The sequence below is a fragment of the Triticum aestivum genome, chromosome 6B (genome assembly GCF_018294505.1).
Source record: "Triticum aestivum cultivar Chinese Spring chromosome 6B, IWGSC CS RefSeq v2.1, whole genome shotgun sequence".
Taxonomy (NCBI): Eukaryota; Viridiplantae; Streptophyta; class Magnoliopsida; order Poales; family Poaceae; genus Triticum; species Triticum aestivum.
In genome coordinates, this window is record NC_057810.1 from 269,946,169 (window position 1) to 269,960,955 (window position 14,787).

Here is a 14,787-nt window from a genome sequence, read left to right on the forward strand (position 1 = left end):
GACCGCCGCCGCCGTTTTCCTCTGTTTCCGGTGAGCACGCATGCGCAGGAGTTTTTCCACCAATCACCCGCTTCCACGTGGCACTTCGCTACAGTAACAGCACGGGAGTTTGCTACAGGACACGCACAGGAGTTGCTACAGTTCGTGTGAACTGTGCAGGAGATTTCTGTAGTTTTTGTTTTTCTTTCCAGATTTCAACTCTAACTTCAAATAGCTATAGCTTTTATTCTGTATACCCAAATTAGGTAATTCTTTTTCCTATGATCTCACAAAAATCAGCACAATATCACAGTACCAACTTTGCACATGTTTGCTCTGTTCAAATTTGAATTCGTTCGAATTTGAATTAAACCTTCCGGCGGCCGTATCTCTCAAACCGCTTATCAAATTCGAGTGATTCTTTTTGCATTGTGACCGTAGTGCAATTTAGGTGCTGTTAAGCTTCTGTTGTTGTGTTTTTGAAATGATTTTCTTGCTGTTGGTTTTATTTTGGTTCGATTCGTGTTCCGATGATTGATTTGTTGAATTGTGTGAAACGTGTAGATTGTCCGGAGTGCGACGCGAACTATTGTCAGGAGTGTGACTTTCTGAACCAGAACCAAGGCAAGTTACATGTTGATCATCCTTTACCTATTGTTTTCTATGCATGTAGTTATATCACACTATAAATATCTGCATGTATAGGATTACTATATTATTTTGCTATATGCTGTTGAGCTATCTTCCCGTCTTTTGCAAACCGTGGTAGTTGTAGTTGCTATGCTTTGTAGACGGGGGTGGTTCGTGTTTACATTGAGATTTTTTGAGGATTATAAATATAATCAAATTTTTTTATTGAGGACTTAATTCACCTCTGGGCAGAATTGGTATTGAAGGGTGGTTTCAAGAACATCATGGTTTTTACCCTCTGAATGTAAGTGGACGGCCGCCCAGGTTCAAAAAGATCAGACAGACTTAGTGACTAGTAGCTTCCATGTATGGCCACTGGCTATATGGGCTCTGGCTTAGTTGATCAGTTGTTGGAACCCTTTCCCAGACAATGTCGACAGATGTAGCATATGTAGGTGGGATGTGGCCGTCAGGTGGTTAAGGGAACCTCTTCTGAAAGACTTCGTCTCAATCTTCGGATTGGGTCCAGTGGGTAAAGCGTACAAAACTCTGCAGAGTATTAAAACTAATCATGATTTGCCGTGCCCCCAGTTATGGGTAAATTTGAGCCACTATGCCATTACAGTTGTTGGATGATCTTGACAGATGTGACACTTAATAATATTTGTGGGCAACTTAATAAAGGGTAGGTTGGAGTTGATTTTGCCAACTCAACCTTGTGTATTTAATTGTAGTAATAAAAGAACTAAATAAAAATTTGACTAATAGGTAGTTATGAGGACAAAATCAGCTTTCTGCAAAAATAAACCCTCAAGCCTTTCTTTTGTTGTACTATGCATATACATGTAGGTCTGCTATTATTACTCCTGTGTAACTTGCCAATACATTCAAAGTATTGACCTATATGGCTGCAACGTCTAATGTTGCAGGATATTCAGACGAAGAGTACGGTACCGTTAGGGTCGCGACCTGCACTTAGCATCGCCAGTGGGCTATGATGGGACTCATCGTTATTTTCTGCTACATTTCCGCTGTTTGATTGGATAAAGCTAGCCAAGTGCTATGCAGATTGTTTTATTTTATATATTCTGGATCATACGATGTAATAAATGATGCACTTGCTATTCTGGTATTCATCTATACTGTGTGTGCTAGCGAGTTCGATCCAGGGACTAGCATGGTAAGCACAGAGACTCAAATCCTTCGAGATTTGGTCGTTACAGATGGCATCAGAGCAGTGTGTTGACTATAGGATGTGACCCTAGAAAATGGATTAGAAAAGCCATAGGAGTGAAAATTATTTATCAACTAGTTATACTTCTTACTATTTTTTAGTTAAGCCCCTCAAGTATGTTGCCAGTTAAGTAGGAACTAGTGCCGAGACCACCATTCACGCTTGTTTTATATTGCAACGTTATCGTGTTAGCGTATTTGATTATGCCCAACTTTGTGGTATGAAGATACTAGATTGTTTGCTTGATTGGTAGTTTGTTTGTTAATTTATATCTCGTCGAAATTATTCGACTATATATATATATAATATTATCATATTATTGTTTGTTGTTTGTTGTTTGTGTGTTGGTGTTATTCGTTGTTGTGTTTTGTTGGCTTGATCATATTATGCCTATGGGTAGAATATATTTATATATATAGTCTTTAGCCCTATTATATCTATAACTCATCTATTCTTGCCAACCAAAACCCTTAGTATGCCTATTAGAGTGAGTTCCCCAGGAGCTGAGATGATAGCAGGTGTTGGTTGTCATCAGTTGACCTTGTCTATTGGGAAGCATGAGTTTCCTACAGATTTGATTATATTAAAGTCACAAGGTCTGGATATTATTTTGGGTATGGATTGGTTGCAGTTATATAAAGGTCGTATTGATTGTGCCAGTCGATCTATTACTCTCAGTGCACCAGGAGGGAAGAGGATCAAATATGTGTGTAAGTATAAGCGTAATCAGGTGCAGGTGAACTCTCTTAAGGGGGGTAGCCTGGAAGAGGTGCCAGTTGTCAGGGATTATCCAGATGTGTTTCCAGAGGAGTTGCCAGGTATGCCACCAGATAGAGATATTGAGTTTCTTATTGATTTAATACCAGGCACTGGACCTATTGCAAAGAGACCATATAGAATGCCTCCTCAAGAGTTGGAGGAATTGAAGAAGCAGATAAGAGAATTGCAGGCACAAGGATTTATTCGCCCAAGTTCATCACCTTGGGGAGCTCCAGCTTTGTTTGTGGAGAAGAAGGATGGGACCTTGAGGATGTGTGTTGATTATCGTTCTTTGAATGAGGTAACCATTAAGAATAAGTATCCCTTGCCCATGATAAATGATCTATTTGACCAGTTAGAGGGAGCTACTGTGTTTTCTAAGATAGATCTTCGTTCTGGTTATCATCAATTAAAGATTCGTGAGCAAGATATTCCCAAGACTGCTTTCACCATGAGGTATGGGTTGTATGAATATACTGTTATGTCATTTGGATTGACTAACGCTCCTGCATACTTCATGCATATGATGAACAAGGTGTTTATGGAGTTCTTGGATAAATTTGTGGTTGTTTTCATTGATGATATATTGGTGTTCTCCAAGAATAAGCAAGAGCATGAGGTGCATCTGCGTTTGGTATTGGAGAAATTGAGGGAGCATCAGTTGTATGCCAAGTTTAGCAAATGTGAGTTTTGGCTGGATGAGGTAGCATTCCTTGGACATGTTGTGTCAGGTAATGGAGTTGCAGTTGATCCATCTAAGGTTGCTGCAGTTACAGAGTGGGAGACACCCACGACAGTTGGAGAGAGTCGCAGCTTTTTGGGCCTTGCAGGTTATTACATGAGGTTTATTGAGAACTTCTCCAGGATTGCAAAGCCTATGACTGAATTGTTGAAGAAGGAGAAGAAGTTTGTTTGGACTGATGAATGTGAAGCCAGCTTTCAGGAATTGAAGCAGCGTTTGGTTACAGCACCAGTCTTAACACTGCCGGATATACATAAGGACTTCCACGTATATTGTGATGCTTCTCGTCAAGGACTTGGGAGTGTTTTGATGTAGGAAGGTAATGTTGTTTCATATGATTCACGTCAGCTTAAGAATCATGAGCATAATTATCCTACACATGATTTGGAGTTAGCCTCAGTTGTGCATGCATTGAAAACTTGGAGGCCATACCTTATTGGTAATCGTTGTGATATATTTACTGATCATAAGAGCTTGAAGTATATTTTTACTCAGAAGGATTTAAACCTCAGGCAGAGGAGATGGTTGGAGCTTATTAAGGATTACGATTTGAATGTGCAGTATCATCCTGGTAAGGCTAATGTTGTTGCTGATGCATTGAGTCGTAGGAGCCATGCTAATGCAATTAATATTGATAATATGCCACCCGAGTTATGTGAACAATTCAGGAATCTCAGGTTGGAGATGGTTCCTAAGGGATATTTGGCAACACTTGAGGTAAAGCCTACTTTGCTTGACAGGATTAGAGAAGCTCAAAAGGGTGATAAGGAGATTGCTGAGATAAAAGAGAACATGGTTAAAGGTAAAGCAGAAGGTTTCCATGAGGATGAACATGGGGCCATATGGTTTGAGAAGCGTATTTGTGTACCTCAGGATGCAGACATCAAGAAGTTGATTCTTCAGGAGGCGCATGATTCACCTTATTCTATTCACCCAGGTAATACTAAGATGTATTTGGATTTGAGGGAAAGATTTTGGTGGCCTATCCTGAAGAGGGAAATTGCTGGATATATTGCAACATGTGATGTGTGCCAGAGAGTTAAAGTAGAACATCAGAGACCAGCAGGTTTGTTACAACCATTGCCTATACCTGATTGGAAGTGGGATGATATTGGTATGGATTTTATTACAGGTCTACCCAGGACTCGGTCAGGTTATGATTCTATTTGGGTAGTTGTTGATCGTTTGACTAAAGTTGCTCACTTCATCCCGGTAAAGACTACTTATACCAGTTCTCAGCTAGCAAAAATTTATATGTCTAAAATTGTTTGTCTGCATGGAGTTCCAAGGAAGGTAGTGTCTGATAGAGGTACTCAGTTCACATCCAAATTTTGGCGTCAGTTGCATGAATCCTTGGGCACCAGGATGGAGTTCAGTACAGCTTTCCATCCACAGACAGATGGGCAGACAGAGAGGGTAAATCAGATTTTGGAGGATATGTTGAGAGCTTGTGCTTTGGACTATGGGTCCAGTTGGGATGATAATTTACCTTATGCAGAGTTCTCATATAATAACATTTATCAGGCTAGTCTGAAGATGGCACCATTTGAGGTATTGTATGGCAGAAAGTGCAGGACACCATTGATGTGGGATGAGGTTGGAGAGCGTCAGTTCTTTGGGCCAGACTTGATCAGAGATGCTGAGGAGAAGTCAAGTTGATTCGTGATAGACTGAAGATAGCACAATCCAGACAGAAGAGTTATGCAGATGCGAAACGTAAGGAGGTGACACATGAGGTAGGAGACCGTGCATATCTTAGAGTTTCACCACTTCGTGGAATTAAGAGGTTTGGAATTAAGGGTAAGTTAGCACCACGTTTTGTAGGGCCTTACACGATCTTGGAGCGTAGAGGAGAGGTAGCTTATCAGCTGGAGTTGCCAGAATCCTTGTCAGGAGTTCACAATGTGTTTCATGTATCTCAGTTGAAGAAGTGTCATGCAGAGATGATGGATGTTTCATTGAGGGACACAGTGCCACTTGAGGCACTTCAGTTGGAGAGTGATTTGACATATGAGGAGAAGCCTGTTAAGATTCTGGAGACAGCAGAGAGAGTTACTCGCACCAAGACAATCAAGTTATGCCAGGTTCAGTGGGATCATCATACAGAGGAGGAAGCTACCTGGGAACAAGAGGAAGATCTCAAGCAGGATCACCCACACCTATTCGCTAGCCAGCCCGAATCTCGAGGGCGAGATTCATCTTAAGGGGGGTAGGTTTGTAACATCCCAATTTTAATTAATTAGGATGTTATTAGATCATACATATGCATATCATATTTTCCATGCATTATTTGCTCTTCTGCAATATTCTTTTCATTATGCAACTAAAGACAATTTATTGGAGTGGAGATAAAATGACTTCTCCCCTGTTTAAAAATGTTCATAATGTCAAGAATATTATTTCCAGATCATCTGTTACGTTCTGGTATTTTTATTAGTCTCCAAAATATTTTACTTGTGTGTTTTGTTGCTGTTTTGTGTGGCCTATTGCATAAATGATTTTCCAAAATTGCATTAGGTGAGGAACTAGTGTTCCTGTAGTTTATATTAGTAGTAAATATTTTACTGTGTGTATATGTATTTTTGTTTAGTTTTTATTATGTTGTTTTTATTTTTAGTTTAACTGCTGTAGCAGTTTTGTGTTCTAAAAAAAACAGCCAGCCAGCCAGCAGTGCACACGCGCGGCCCAGCAACCGCGGCCCAGCCAACCGCCAGCCCCGCAGCCCGCTCGCTCGCAGTCGTTGCCGAAGCGGTACGCCCGCTCGCTCGCACCCGACCCGCGCCCGATCCACCCCTCGCCTCCAGCCGCTGACAGCGGGTCCCGCGTCCTGCTCGTCTCCTTCCCCGAGCCGGACTGGAGCGCACGTACACGCGACCGAGGCCGAGCCCGGATCGATCTGCGCCCCTGTTTGATCCCGTGCGAAAAACCCTACCGGAGCCCTTCTCCGTCCTTTCCTCGTCCGCACGAGCAGCTAGGGCGAAACGGATCTCGCCGGAGGAGCTCCAAGTCCGCCGGACGCTGCCGTCGCCGTAAGAACTCGCAGGGCCGCGCCGCCTGTTTCCTTCGCTTTCCCCCTCGAAGCCACGCTTCGCTGACTTATTTTCGTGGGCAGAGAGCCACCGGAGCGAGCAACTCAAGCTCGTCCACCGCCGCCGGAGCACACCGCGTTCACGTTGTCACCGCCGCCCGCAGAGGATGCCCCGCCACCGATGAACACCACCACCACCTCCGCCACTCACCGCCGCACCCGTACGCCCTTCATCTTCACCGGAGACCCACCGGAGGACCGCCGCCGACCGCCGCCGCCGTTTTCCTCTGTTTCCGGTGAGCACGCACGCGCAGGAGTTTTTCCACCAATCACCCGCTGCCACGTGGCACTTCGCTACAGGAACAACACGGGAGTTCGCTACAAGACACGCACAGGAGTTGCTACAGTTCGTGTGAACTGTGCAGGAGATTTCTGTAGTTTTTGTTTTTCTTTCTAGATTTGAACTCTAACTTCAAATAGCTATAGCTTTTATTCTATATACCCAAATTAGGTAATTCTTTTTCCTATGATCTCACAAAAATCAGCACAATATCACAGTACCAACTTTGCACATGTTTGCTCTGTTCAAATTTGAATTCGTTCGAATTTGAATTAAACCTTCCGTAGGCCGTATCTCTCAAATCGCTTATCAAATTCGAGTGATTCTTTTTGCATTGTGACCGTAGTGCAATTTAGGTGCTGTTAAGCTTCTGTTGTTGTGTTTTTGAAATGATTTTCTTGCTGTTGGTTTTATTTTGGTTCGATTCGTGTTCCGATGATTGATTTGTTGAATTGTGTGAAATGTGTAGATTGTCCGGAGTGCGACGCGAACTATTGCCAGGAGTGTGACTTTCTGAACCAGAACCAAGGCAAGTTACATGTTGATCATCCTTTACCTATTGTTTTCTATGCATGTAGTTATATCACACTATAAATATCTGCATGTATAGGATTACTATATTATTTTGCTATATGCTGTTGAGCTATCTTCCCGTCTTTTGCAAACCGTGGTAGTTGTAGTTGCTATGCTTTGTAGACGGGGGTGGTTCGTGTTTACATTGAGATTTTGTGAGGATTATAAATATAATCAAATTTAGTAATTGAGGACTTAATTCACCTCTGGGCGGAATTGGTATTGAAGGGTGGTTTCAAGAACATCATGGTTTTTACCCTCTGAATGTAAGTGGACGGCCGCCCAGGTTCAAAAAGATCAGACAGACTTAGTGACTAGTAGCTTCCATGTACGGCCACTGGCTATATGGGCTCTGGCTTAGTTGATCAGTTGTTGGAACCCTTGCCCAGACTATGTCGACAGATGTAGCATATGTAGGTGGGATGTGGCCGTCAGGTGGTTAAGGGAATCTCTTCTGAAAGACTTCGTCTCAATCTTCGGATTGGGTCCAGTGGGTAAAGCGTACAAAACTCTGCAGAGTATTAAAACTAATCATGATTTGCCGTGCCCCCGGTTATGGGTAAATTTGAGCCACTATGCCATTACAGTTGTTGGATGATCTTGACAGATGTGACACTTAATAATATTTGTGGGCAACTTAATAAAGGGTAGGTTGGAGTTGATTTTGCCAACTCAACCTTGTGTATTTAATTGTAGTAATAAAAGAACTAAATAAAAATTTGACTAATAAGTAGTTATGAGGACAAAATCAGCTTTCTGCAAAAATAAACCCTCAAGCCTTTCTTTTGTTGTACTATGCATATACATGTAGGTCTGCTATTATTACTCCTGTGTAACTTGCCAATACATTCAAAGTATTGACCTATATGGCTGCAACGTCTAATGTTGCAGGATATTCAGACGAAGAGTACGGTACCGTTAGGGTCGCGACCTGCACTCAGCATCGCCAGTGGGCTATGATGGGACTCATCGTTATTTTCTGCTACATTTCCACTGTTTGATTGGACAAAGCTAGCCAAGTGCTATGCAGATTGTTTTATTTTATATATTCTGGATCATACGATGTAATAAATGATGCACTTGCTATTCTGGTATTCATCTATACTGTGTGTGCTAGCGAGTTCGATCCAGGGACTAGCACGGTAAGCACAGGGACTAGCACGGTAAGCACAGAGACTCAAATCCTTCGAGATTTGGTCGTTACAATATGTCACTAACAAAATAAATTTTGTAGAGATGACAGTCCAACATACGTCAGCGCTAGCAGCTCACCACACAAAAAGAAAGAAAGATCAAGCTCTAAACTCAAGGAGCACAAAGCGGACAAGGACTGCAGAGTGAAGAAGAAATACAAACACAGAGGCTCCTAAACAATTGAGAAAGGATAATGCTAAAGAAGATAAGAAATTGAAGCGTACAAGAAGCGAAAGCAACAAAATTAACATTAGAATCAATGTTGGAGACAACAACAGAACCACAACCTCAACAAGTGCTAATAGAAAGACATGGAACATCGGAAGGCCAACATACAAATGCTAATATTGCAAATCATTGCTATGGTGTGAAGAACGATTAAATTCAACAAAGGAACTAAGACACCCTCTTTTGGAATATGCTGCAAACAGGGAAAAATCAATCTGCCACCACTAAGAGACCCTCCGCCATACCTCAGAAACCTCTTAAGAAGTGAAGGGCTGGATTATAAGGTCATACAACTCAATGTTTATAATGTTAAATGGTTTATAGGGATTAAACTTTTCGATTACCCTATTGTAATATAACTTTTAATACTGTGGATACTACAAATCTCATATTTACAAAATGTTTTTTTCTTATGAACTCCAACGACATTATATATAATGAATCTGTTATTAGGTGGACAAAGAATAAAAAAGATACAAAATTAGAAATCGAGATAGCCAGTTACCGCTCAGCGCGAGCCAAGATATCACAAAACCTATCAAGAACAAAAGGTTAGCCAGTTGATTAAAACATCCACGTGATAGTTAAATGCATGTATTCTATTATTATTATCTATATAACTATATTTTTGTGAAGCGATCCATATAACCAGTTAGAAACATTTTTTGCGAGCAATATAACTAATCAGAAACTTTTTTTGCGAGCAGTATAACTAATAAGAGACTAGCGATTGCCAGGAAATAAACACTCGCAAAGAGCTTTCTGTTTTTCGTTTGCCTGGACAGAACTATCACCACATCGGATCTCTTTTACCTAAAGGTACAGACAAACCTTGGTTCACACAGCAGTACATCTACAATAATGTAAATAAGGTGGCAAATAGGATAAGTGTGTCAAGCAATCATAATAAATCAACAGTGGACCCCAACATCGTCAAAGAACTACAAATAATGCTCGACGACAACAACATCCTTGCAAAAACAAGGTAGGAATATAATTGCCTAAGCAAGCATTCTGCCATGGACAACTATATGTGGCATTATCAAGAGTGACAAACAAGGAAGGAGTGAAGGTGCTGATCAATAACAAAGAGCAGAGTGTAGAACTGAAGATGCCACAAAGAATATTGTTTATAAAGAGATATTCTAATTTACAATATAGTTCATCAAGTCAACAAAACTAGAATTTTGCATAGACAATGCATGTGCAATTACATAGAGTCGAAGACAACCTAACCACATATATATAAATATGTCTGATCTTTTCACAAAATATTACTTTTTTGTTTATTAGTTATTTATTATCCCTGAATATTTTTATCTCTCTTCTATCACCATTTAAAAAAGTTGAAGCATGGATATTTTTACATAGCTACATACCTCCGTTTCGAAATATAAGCCTTTTTAGATATTTCAATACAGACTACATACGAATGTATATAGATGTATTTTAAAGTGTAGATTCACTCATTTTGCTCCTTATGTATTTCGTACTGGAATCTCTAAAAAAACTTATATTTAGGAATGGAGGGAGTTTTAGAGTGTAGATTCACTCATTTTGCTTCTTATGTAGTCCGTATTGGAATCTCTAAAAAAGCTTATATTTAGGAACGGAGGGAGTACTATATTTGATCGTTCTAGAGAAAGTTCACAAATAAATTCCACCTAAATAGCGATTACTAATATCTCTCGCACTAACGCTCTCATCACTCTCACGAATAGTCTCTCAAAAAAATAGACATCAACATAGCCTCCTCAACCAAATAAATGTATGTGTATTCACGTATATAAATGTTAACAAGTACAGACAAGTCAATGAATTATTGAAAGATTATATGTGTTATAGGTAGTACACAAACCAATGAAGTATTGAAAACCTTTTGCTATACGGAACTTCATATAATTAATATGGATGTGTTGAAGAGACAAGCTAAGTTGAAGAGACGATCTAAGTTGGGCAGAATGTCAACTGAAAAAAAGTTAATTCCTCAAAATAACGCAAGGTAAGCAAAAGGGCAGGGGGGTATGAGCAACTCTGACATAAATTGAGGCAAGTCTTCGCTCGCTTGATCCTAAAAAAACTCCATGCGCATATTGGTCACCTCTCCATGAGCTTCTGAGCAGTACCTCACCGGAGAACACCCTCTCCGTCTTGCGAGCATGAAAATTATGAGTAAGAAGAAACCATGCGAAGATAAAAGAATATAGAGAAAGGTCAGTAGACCATAAGCATCTCCTTATCTCCACCAGAAAAAAATCTCCATGAGCTGCAGGCAGGGGATAACAGGAGACCAAAAGCCGATTTCTCATGAAGAATCCAGAATCCACGCAATTTCCGGATACTAGCAGACTAAGCATCTAGGGAGGAAGGGGAAGGAGAGGAAGAGGAGAGATTACCTGGAGGAGAGCCGCCGCTAGGTTCAAGGGGGCGAACTCCACGTCCATCCATCGACGGCGGCGGGCGAGCAACAGGCACGTGTAGTCGAGCTGGAGGACCGGCCGCCGTTGAGAGCCTGCAACCACGACAATCTGCCGCAAATCATACTCACCATGTCCTTCTCACTTACTGGATCTAGCAACGATCTGTGGATGAATCCCTAGATCAGGGAAGAAAAAGAGAAAAACGAACGAGAGGAGAACGAGAATGGGAAATGGGTTCACGTCAAGAGAAAAGAATGAAAGAAGGGATGAATGGTAGTACAACCGTACAGGTGCAAAATACTACGTACTGTACTAGATTAAAACTGTGTAATTTCTTGAAAAAAAAGAGATTTAAACTGTGTCACTTCACACCGCTTCCTCCGATCACATCTGTCACGTGCTGCGTAAGCACTTTCTAGCATTTTTTTTCGGGTCGCCATGCTTAGCCGGCCGGAACTTATATGAAGTGAAAACAAATATGTTTTTTTCTATTCCATTTATTCACTCCTATAACGTATTAGATTTTCTTTCCATTTTTACACAAGGGTATATTAGCTACAGAATATATTGTCAGAGATTAATTATAGAATAGAACTTTCTCAAAAGCACAAAAGCTATGGAATTCAGTATTCCATTGTGGATTGGGAACATGTATTTAAAACAAACAAATGAAGAAATTGTTGGGCACTCACACAAAAAAATGTTGGCCAAACAAAATAATACTCTCTCCATTTGGAAAAAGTGTAGTGGTTTTAGTTTAAATTTGAACTAAAATCACGACACTTATTTTAAAACGGAGGAAGTAAAACACAAACAATGATATGAAGAGAAAAATGCATAAGGAGATCTTCCGTACAATACAATGTAAAAAAGAAAAGAAAATGCAAATCCATGTGACATATAATTTACTAAAAAATATAAAATATATCAATTCTAGCCGCGCAATTGCGCGGGTGGACCTGCTAGTTCAATACAATGCATGTTGCTATGTAGCCTCAGATAAATGGGTTACCGATATATTCAGTGAAATGTCTGATTCGACGATTAATCCCTTATCAGCCCCCACACTACTGCATGGTGCTGCTAACGCGACACTACGATCAGAGACCCTTCGAGAAACTGTGTGTGATGCAATAATCGCAAATGGTGGTGTCAGAGAACCGTCAAAAATGTTCAAAATGTTTGTGATGACAAATGCATCAAACACAGTTCAGATTTTAATTGCGTGTGCGATGCAGGGCATACGGTTCAGTTCAATTAGTTGTCTGTGATGAGGAGTAACAAAAGAAACGGGCAGCCAGATGAAGGTGTGTGCGATATACAGCATACAGTTCACTCAGATGAACTGTTTGTGATTAGGCAACATAAAAGAAACGGTTAGCCAGATAAAGGTGTGTGCGATATACAACATACGGTTCAGTCGGTTGAACTGTTTGTGATTAGGCAACACAAAAGAAACAGTCAGCCAGATAAAGGTGTGTGCGACATACATCATACGGTTCAATCAGGATGAATTGTTTGTGATTAGGCAACACAAAAGAAACGATCAGCCAGATCAAGGTGTGTTCGATATACACATGTGGTTCACTCGGCCCTTGTCATCTGTGTGTAACCTCTGTGGCAACCGTTCGCTCCCCACTTCCCCGGGCGCCTCTTCGTGTACCGTGGCAACCATCCACCGCCTCTTCACCTTTCCTTCTCGATTTGGAACTACTGTCGCATGCTCTTCCTCGCTTCATTTTCCTTCACCCTTGTTTCTGCCATTGTTCGATCATCTTCTCCATGGAGGGAACGGGCCAGAAACGACCCCGTTATTCTTGCCCCGATCTGGAAGATGATGTGGTGGAGGAACTCATTGATTGGTGCGATGTCATCACCTCAGCTAGTATGGCAGGTTCGTTCAAGACCATTCTCGACTCAACTAATAACATCATTACAAGGAACCCAAGGGTCCAGGAGCGGTTTGATCTCCCCTATCTTCTTCATCGTGACCCTGCTGACTGGCGTGGGGACGAGGGAAGCCTCGCCTTGTGCAAGTTGATGCCGCTTGATAATGATACGCATGATGTTAAGATGCCATCGCTTGAGGACAAGGCTTGGGCAGGCGCAAATGGAGATTGGGTTGTTTATATTGGGTATAACTGCGAGTGGGAACTTGTGAATGTGTACACTCGTCAACGGGTTCCACTTCCAAAAATATCAGATGACTATCCAGAGGTTGAGTACACCGGTATTCTACGTGAGTTCAAATACGATCATGGTAACTGTCGTCTACGGAATATAGCAATTTGTCGAGTTCCCAACCGCTCTTGGGATTACACGAACTATGAAGTTGTTGCTATCTTCGACAAGCTTGTTGCCGTCCTCACTTCCACACCTCGATGGATATTGCTCAACAATCAATTTCTGTACACAGATGAGTATTGTGATGCAATTCAATACGAGGGTCTTGTGCTTGCTGCCACCACTCGTGGCACTGTTTTGCATGGAATCATGATGCTTTCGGTATGTTTGTCTTCCATCGTAATTATAATTGTTCCATCCACATGCATGGGGGTTAGCTAGTTTCCCTTTATTAATTAAACTTCTTGTGTTTCCAAGGTCCCGTGAACATTCCAGCACCTATACTTGAAAAAATTTATAACCAAGGGGGAGATGATGATGTTGATGATCACGAGCATGAGGATGAGCAGGACCCATATACTCAATGGCACCTGGCAACTTATTCCGATGGATCACCTCTTGTTGTTTGTATATAGGGCAATGTTGATGTTACTAAGGAAGCAGGTGTTGTCTCGCATGGTCGCACTCTCTGGACCTATTCCAACATCCGTTGCAGGGTGTTTGTAGCGACCAGACCTCAAACAGTCTAGTCTCTGTGCATCAGTTTCATCCCTGGATCGGTAATGCTGACATGCACAGTACTCGAGGATTTATAACAGAGTCTCAATCACACACTTATTACATCGAAATGTCTCAAAAGAGAACTTATTACAATAATATGGCTTAAGGCCATCTAAATAAGATAACAACAGAAGGCTTGGAAGATGAGGTGAGTCCATCAACTCCAACGGCATAGCTGAGTGAACGACAACGACCTAGCGCACCTTACTCGTCGTTTGAAAAGTCTGCAACATGATATGTTGCAGCCCGAAACGGGTCAGCACATGGAATATGCTGGCAATGTAACACAAAACAACAATGAACAGAATAAATGCTATCACTACATGCATATATGGCTGGTGGAAAGCTCTATGGTTAAAGTTTTGCATGAAGCCAATTTTTTCCTACAACAAAGGAATAAATTTTATTTAACTATCATGGTGGTTGTTCAACATTGAGAACGTTCCTCCAACTCAATCCCAATTAAGCAATATCAATTAAACCAAAAAAAATTAATTTAGAGTGATGAGATCAACATGATAATCCAAGAACCAGATACTCAAGATGTCCATAATCGGGGACACGGCTAACCACGATTAGTTTGTACACTCTGCAGAGGTTTGCGCACTTTTCCCCACAAGACTCAATCTCTTCCGTTGGATTTCGTGCACTACATGGTGTTTGAGAAACGGATGACCGAGACACAGTCTTTCAGAAACATTAACTCTTTACTCTGGATGGACAGTTACACCTACTTTCCCCTACATCTGCTAGCCC

General features: G+C 41.2%; 1 long non-coding RNA gene across 1 annotated transcript; it reads right to left on the reverse strand.

Moving 5' to 3' along the window:
- Positions 1–10,461: 10,461 nt before the first annotated feature.
- LOC123134072 (uncharacterized) lies at positions 10,462–11,397 on the reverse strand. Its single transcript, XR_006465491.1, has 2 exons — positions 11,104–11,397; positions 10,462–10,857 (listed from the first exon to the last, which is right to left on the reverse strand). It is a non-coding gene; the product is annotated as an uncharacterized lncRNA (long non-coding RNA).
- Positions 11,398–14,787: the final 3,390 nt, after the last annotated feature.